The sequence below is a fragment of the Haliaeetus albicilla genome, unplaced genomic scaffold (assembly GCF_947461875.1).
Source record: "Haliaeetus albicilla unplaced genomic scaffold, bHalAlb1.1 scaffold_73, whole genome shotgun sequence".
Classification (NCBI taxonomy): domain Eukaryota; kingdom Metazoa; phylum Chordata; class Aves; order Accipitriformes; family Accipitridae; genus Haliaeetus; species Haliaeetus albicilla.
The window spans coordinates 417501-425000 of NW_027212421.1; positions in this window are offsets into that span (position 1 = coordinate 417501).

The window sequence follows — 7500 nt, forward strand, 5'->3', positions numbered from 1 at the left end:
ACCGGTACCCCCGCCCGGCGCTCCGGGGTAGTACCCGTAACCCTCATCGGTACTCCGGCGTAGCACCGGTACCCCCGCCCGGCGCTCCGGGGTAGTACCCGTACCCCGACCCGGTACTCCGGGGTAGCACCGGTACCCCCGCCCGGCGCTCCGGGGTAGTACCCGTAACCCTCATCGGTACTCCGGCGTAGCACCGGTACCCCCGCCCGGCGCTCCGGGGTAGTACCCGTACCCCGACCCGGTACTCCGGGGTAGCACCGGTACCCCCGCCCGGCGCTCCGGGGTAGTACCCATACCCCGACCCGGTACTCCGGGGTAGCACCGGTACCCCCGCCCGGCGCTCCGGGGTAGTACCCATACCCCGACCCGGTACTCCGGGGTAGCACCGGTACCCCCGCCCGGCGCTCCGGGGTAGTACCCGTAACCCTCATCGGTACTCCGGCCTAGCACCGGTACCCCCGCCCGGCGCTCCTGGGTAGTACCCGTACCCCGACCCGGTACTCCGGGGTAGCACCGGTACCCCCGCCCGGCGCTCCGGGGTAGTACCCGTACCCCGACCCGGTACTCCGGGGTAGCACCGGTACCCCCGCCCGGCGCTCCGGGGTAGTACCCGTAACCCTCATCGGTACTCCGGGGTAGCACCGGTACCCCCGCCCGGCGCTCCGGGGTAGTACCCGTAACCCTCATCGGTACTCCGGGGTAGCACCGGTACCCCCGCCCGGCGCTCCGGGGTAGTACCCGTAACCCTCATCGGTACTCCGGGGTACGCCTGCCGTCCCTACGGGCACACGGGGTTAGACCCGCCCTCCCTACCTGACCCGCCCCCCCCCCCCCCCCCCCCCGCCCCGCGCCGGGGTAGGCCCGGTACCCCTACCTCATGTTCCGGGGTAGGCCTGGCGTCCCTACTTGATCCTCCGGGGTAGTATCGGTACCCCTACTGGCGCTCCAGGGTAGACCTGCTGTCCCTAGCTGATCCTCCGGGGGAGGCTTGGCCTCCTTACCTGTGCCTCCGGGTAAACCTGGCCACGCCGCGGGGTCGGCCTGCACTCCCTGGCCGCGTTCCGGGCCGGTCCTGATTGATTTATTAAGACTGCTCCGTGATTCCACTTTTTAAAAATTTATTATGTCTGGCATCTTGTCTTTTACCACGCAGGCGGGCGGGCAGGCAGGCACGCGTCAAAAACGTGAGAGCAACTCGTTACCCGCAGTCGGTGTACTTTATCGGTAACGACTTCTTCGGGGAGAGGCGCCGACGCTGCTCTCTCGTCTCTGGACGAGTCGGTGGCCACCGGGGTACCGCGTAGCACCGTTGGCGTGGGATTCACTCCTAAACGAATACAGAATAATCGATACGCTATGAATCGTCATCGATTTAAGTTATTAACGGTTGACGAGCAAGGCTGGTTTGTATCGTTTATGGATCGTCACCTACCGACTGATTTAACGCTGCGCGGTAATACTCTTTCTGGCAGTCCATTAAATAACAAAACTCATTCGTTCATGCACGCTAGGTGTGCACCCCTTCATTGATAGCCGGAGAAGGAGTACGTACGTACGTACGTACGTACGTACGTACCAGCGGATCGTCGCGGATTGAATGTGACTCGATTAGTAGTAAGAAGTATGATGAACTACCGACTCCTAAAGTTCGATTGCGGCGCTCCTTTAGGACCTTGCGACGCTCTTGGTTAACGTCAGCGTTCTCCGGCCCCTGCGTGATCACGCGTTAATTGTTCATTAGCTCTTACGCCGCGTCAGTCAGTCTTACTCACCTCGTTGTCGCCCTTTGCGATCGAGCGATGCTTACTTGTTAAGCAATTACCGAGGATGACGCGCGCGCGCCTTCCCTAGGCCGGCTCCCGTTCCTCGCCTGGCGCTCGTTCTCGACCGAGTCGTTCGTTACGAACGTGAGCTCGACCCGGCGGACGTTAATTCATTCCGGCAGAAGTCGGCCCGTATCGCCCTGTCGAAAACTATTAATTCACGCCTGAGTCACCCGTGGTTCGTTAATCCTTCCCTACGTTCCTCAGCCGTAGGGCCGGCGCACGTTAGGTTCTCTCAACAATTGGCGGGGAGCGACAGCTTAATCTCTGTCCTAAGCCGGCCCTGCCCCGCCGGCCTCCCTGCAGACCGCCCACCCGCCCCTGTCCCAGACGAGTTCTGTGTTAGGAAGCGCAACGCCCGCACCCCGTGCCTTTTGTATTACCATTTCCTTATCTATTTATTTTCTCGGTCTTTCCTCCCCAGCCCCCACCCCCCAACCCCCACCCCCCCTTGCCTTTTTTTAATTCTTTGTCTCGCCGTCAGGGGCCGCGGACCGGGCAGAGGTGGCGGCGGCCCCCGTCCCGTCCCGTCCCGTCCCGTCCCGTCTGCCGTGGCGAGCCCGGCCGGCCCGCCCGCCGAAGGAGGGCGGGCGGCTGCAGAGCCTGGCGGGTGGTGGCCCTGCACCCTGTCGCTCCCGGGCAGGGCCTCTTCTCGATCCACCGACATTCGAGCAAAAGCCGGTTCGTCCCGGTTAGTCCGGCTCTGCCGTGACGGGCGGCCGAGGGGTCGCGCGGCCCTCGCACGTTCCCCGCCCGTCGGTCGTGCCCGGTACCTGATCGGGTCCCTCCCGGCTCGGAGGCGGCGGCGGCGGCTCATCACTGGGCTACCTCCGCGGGGGTCCGGCCTCCCTGGCACCGGGGTCGCGCAAAGCTGCTTTCGGCCGAGGGCGGGGGAGGAGAGCCCCTTCCCCGTCTCCTCGAGACCTGGCCGGAGGGGAGAAAAGCACAGCCCGTCAGCCATCAGCCGGACGCTCCCTTTGCCCACACCTTCCCCCTACCCCGCCGCGTTTTCTCCGGACGGGCCCCCATCCCGAGATAGCCTCTCCAAGGACACGGCCGGCCTCCGAGGGACGGCGGTCTCGCAGGCCTCTGCAGAAAGTCAGTCGGCTGCCTGACACGCGGTCCCTGCGGCCAAGGCCGACTTAGCCGAGCGTCCTCGGAGACGATGAGCTCGCGTGGCCGCCGTGCCGGCTGACCGGCCCACCCCGGGGCCGTTTCCCCCCGCTCCCGTCGCTGAAGGAGCGGGCCCCCCCACCACCACCTAAGGCCGCTGGGACCGTCCTCACCGCTCGAACGCATCCCGCCGGCGACGGAGCCGCTGACGCCCCTCTGTTAGAAGCGCGGCGCGCCTCTCCGGCAGCCCTGGCTGGGGCCCTGGAGGCCCAGGTCTCTGCCCAGGCCGAGGCACGCGGCTGCTGCTTTCCCAGGGACGGGTCCGACCGGGAGCCGAGCGCACCGCCCGTAGGCAGGCACGGGCGCAGGCCGGACGTCGAAGCGGCCGACCACCCGGGCTGTAACAGAGAAAGCGGCGTTAGCCACACCGTTACAAACCTTTCTCATTTCCATCTGCGTGCGCGCCCGCACCCCGCCAAAACAGGCCCCCGGCCCAAACGCCCACCGCCTGCTGCTGCAGCCGCTCACCCGCCCTTAGACGCGCGCGCGCGCGCGCCCCCCCTCCCCCAAACAGGGCCGCCGGCCGAACCTTCCGCCCGCTGCCGCACTCACCCACGTGCGCTCGCGCGCTCCCGAACAGGCCCCCCCCCCCCCCCCCCGCCCGGTCCGAACCACCCGCCCGCCGCCTCGCTCACACACGTGCGCTCACGCGTGCACGCGCACGCACGCACTGCCCCCCCCCCCCCAAACGAGTCCCCGCCCCAAGCCTCCCGCCCGCCACCCCACCCACTCGCACGTGCCTACACACATGCGCGCACCCCCCCGGACCCCCCCCGCAACCGGCCCCCTCAGCCCAAACCCTCCACCCGCTGCCCCGCTCACAGTCGTGCGCTCAAACGCGTGCGCGCGCGCACCCCCCCCCGCCTCCGAAACAGGCCCCCGGGCCGACACCCCCCCCCCCCCGCCCCGCGCCACGCAGTTCGCGCCGAGCCTGGCTGGCCCTGCTCCCCCCTTCCGCCACCAGGCTTGCCGCCCCGGGGATGGAAGGCGGGAGACTTTAGGACCCTGCGGCGTCCCTGCCGGCTCCGTGCCCGGGCGGCAGAGGGGAGCCCCCGGTGCCGTGCCGTCTCTAGACCCCAGCTGCCGAGTACCCTATCCTGCCGCACCCGTGGCCCCGCTCCCGCCCTCCCGCCAGCAGGTTTGCCGCTCCGGGCATGGACGGCGGGAGACTTTAGGACCCTGCGGCGTCCCTGCCGGCTCCGTGCCCGGGCGGCAGAGGGGAGCCACCCGGTGCCGTGCCGTCTCTAAACCCCAGCTGCCGAGTACCCTATCCTGCCGCACCCGTGGCCCCGCTCCCGCCTTTCTTTCTCAGTCAGCCACGCACTCGCCCTGCTGCACTCCTGCCCGCCCCCTCCGCGGGTGGAAAACTAAACGACTGGGGGGGGGGGGGACGGGACGGGACGGGACGGACGGACAGGGACGGGGGACAGAAGTAAAAAAAAAAAAAAAAACAAGTCCAACCGATCCAAACAGAAGTCTTCTCCGAAAAGACACACCATCCCCCCTCGCCAGCCTACCTCTGCGCCAGGCTCCCCGCCTTGCTCGCCAGCCGCTCTCGCCCCCCTCTTTGCTAGCCTCCTTTCCCCTCCGCTGCTGCCGCCACGACTGAGCAGCAGACCGTTAGCCGTGGCGGGAAAAAACACAGTTGCCGGGGGCCCCGTTGCCGGGCTGCAGACCGCCCCACCCAGACACCCGCCCCCCAATCCCCCCACCCCCCCCGTCTCCGGGGCGCCGGAGAGTCTGCGATCGGGTGGGGGCCGGGGGGCCGGGGGCGGCGGGGGGGGGGGGGCTGCACCTACTGGCCTGCAGGTCCGGGACTGCAGCGCGGGGAGGGAGGGGGAGCACAGCCGTGCAGGGGTGCCTGTATCTGTGTGTGCCTGCGTCGCTCTCTGTATGTGTGTGCGCGCGCCTCTGAGCGCGCGTGTGTCGCGGGGGGGGGGGGGGGGGGGGGGGGGAGGTGGCGGTGCCTGCAGGATCGCAGACATGTATTTTAAAGTATTTATTTTATTCAAAAAAAGTAAAACGCCAAAAAAAAAAAAAAAAAAAAGGCGGGGGGGGGGAATTAAAAACAACACCCCACCCCCAAAAAAAACCTCCAAGACCGCAAAAAACAAAACCAAAAGTCGGCGAGCGCCCAGCAGCGCCGTGGACCCGAACCTGAACCTGGCAAGGGGCGACCAGTCCTGAAGGCACCCAGTGAACAGCGAACTCGCGCCGGGGAGCTGGGCAGTTTGTGCCGGGGGCTGCCGCCTCTGCCCGGTCCCCCGCCGAGAGAATGGGGGGGAGGGAGGGGGCGGCGTCGGCGGAGCGGGGGGGCTGGCTGGTGTGGTGAAGCTGGCAAGTGCCTGGCAGCCACCGGGTCGGAGTAGGTGCGTGCACGTGCATGAGAACGACGAGGGTGGAAGGAGGGGGTCAGAAAACAAAAATTCTTTGAAAAACTGTTTTTTGTTAATATTGTGTTGGTATTTCCTACCGAAATCAATAAAGGTGAAATAACTCTTGCATCAGACAGGACGTTTAAACATGCTCCCTTGTTATAGAAGTGGTTCAAACGTGGGAAGGGGAGGGGGAAAGAAATGCCGTCCAGGAGAAACCGGGACGGGGTGGCCCTTTTATCAGATTTAGCTCAAATCTCAAAAGAAAAAGAAAAAAAAAAAAACACACGGAAAAAACGAAACAAAATCAGGCGCACCTGCCCCCCCCCCCCCCCCCCCCCCCAAGGAGCACCGAACGGCCGCCAGGTCTACCCGGCTCCGGAGGCCGGCGCGGCCGCCGGCGGCGCCCGGAGGACGCGGGGTGTCGCCGCCGGAGCGGCCGGTGAAAAGGGCCGCCAGGTCTACCCGGCTCCGCGGCCGGCCGCCAGGTCTACCCGGCTCCGCGGCCGGCCGCCAGGTCTACCCGGCTCCGGAGGCCGGCGCGGCCGCCGGCGGCGCCCGGAGGACGCGGGGTGTCGCCGCCGGAGCGGCCGGTGAAAAGGGCCGCCAGGTCTACCCGGCTCCGCGGCCGGCCGCCAGGTCTACCCGGCTCCGGAGGCCGGCGCGGCCGCCGGCGGCGCCCGGAGGACGCGGGGTGTCGCCGCCGGAGCGGCCGGTGAAAAGGGCCGCCAGGTCTACCCGGCTCCGCGGCCGGCCGCCAGGTCTACCCGGCTCCGGAGGCCGGCGCGGCCGCCGGCGGCGCCCGGAGGACGCGGGGTGTCGCCGCCGGAGCGGCCGGTGAAAAGGGCCGCCAGGTCTACCCGGCTCCGCGGCCGGCCGCCAGGTCTACCCGGCTCCGGAGGCCGGCGCGGCCGCCGGCGGCGCCCGGAGGACGCGGGGTGTCGCCGCCGGAGCGGCCGGTGAAAAGGGCCGCCAGGTCTACCCGGCTCCGCGGCCGGCCGCCAGGTCTACCCGGCTCCGCGGCCGGCCGCCAGGTCTACCCGGCTCCGGAGGCCGGCGCGGCCGCCGGCGGCGCCCGGAGGACGCGGGGTGTCGCCGCCGGAGCGGCCGGTGAAAAGGGCTGTCAGGTCTACCCGGCTCCGGCGGGACTTAGTCGCATTTCGGGGGCTGTGAGGTAGACCTGATAGCCCCACCACTTTCTCGGAGCTGGCGAAGGGGTCGCTGTTTTTCGCTGCCTCCAGTTACGTCATCGTAAAAGTCGGTCTCATTGGCAGGTCTCCCCGGTGGGCAGGGACCGCACTCTTGGAGCCGGCCGGGGGCGGGGACGTGATCCTCCGTACTATAGGAGCTGGTGGTGACTGGTGCACGGAGCAGCGCTAGTGAGCGGCTGCAAGGCCTACGGCTCAGCCGGCGAAGTGGGGCGCTGGGCGGCCGTTGTGGTGGTGGTTTCCCTGGTGGTTCGGCTCGTTGTTTCTCCGTTCGGCCTGTTTGTCTCCCGGTGTTTTTCGAGTAAGCCAGCCGGGTGCCTGCGAGGGTCTGGCAGGCTGCGGTGGCTGTTGACCGAGTGGTGCGAGAGGTGCAAAGGTGGATTCCGCAGGGCAAAGCCCGGTGGCCGGTGGTGGCCACCGGCACTCGAACGCTGGAAGACCGGGCGGAGTCGAGCCTGCCTCGGCTTTCCCCCGGCCCCGGAGGGCCCGATGATGGCAAAGGTGAGCGCTGGGATATGCGAGGGCAGCTGCCCGTGAGCGTCCAGCCCGCCGCGGCCGCCGCCGGCTCCTGAGGGCCTGGTGATGGGCGGGCGAGGTGGCGGCACCTCGTCCTTTTTTCTCTGGCCTTAAGCTGGAGCGCGCAGAGCGGCAGCTGGATGCAGACGGCTGGGGGGTCTCGTGCGTGCCGCAGCTTCCCCCAGCCCCCGAGGGCCCGATGATGGCACAGGCGAGAGGCCGCAGCGCCTCGTCCTGTTTTTGCCGGCATGAGCCATGAGTGGGCGGCCTGTGGTGTCCGGCCTGCCCCGGCTTGCCTGGTTGCAGGAGGGCTCGGTGGAAAGGTCTGCAGTGCTGTACCGGGTTAGAGGTGGCGGCACCTCATCGCGTTTTCTCTGGTCTTAAGCCAGAGCCCATGCACGTATT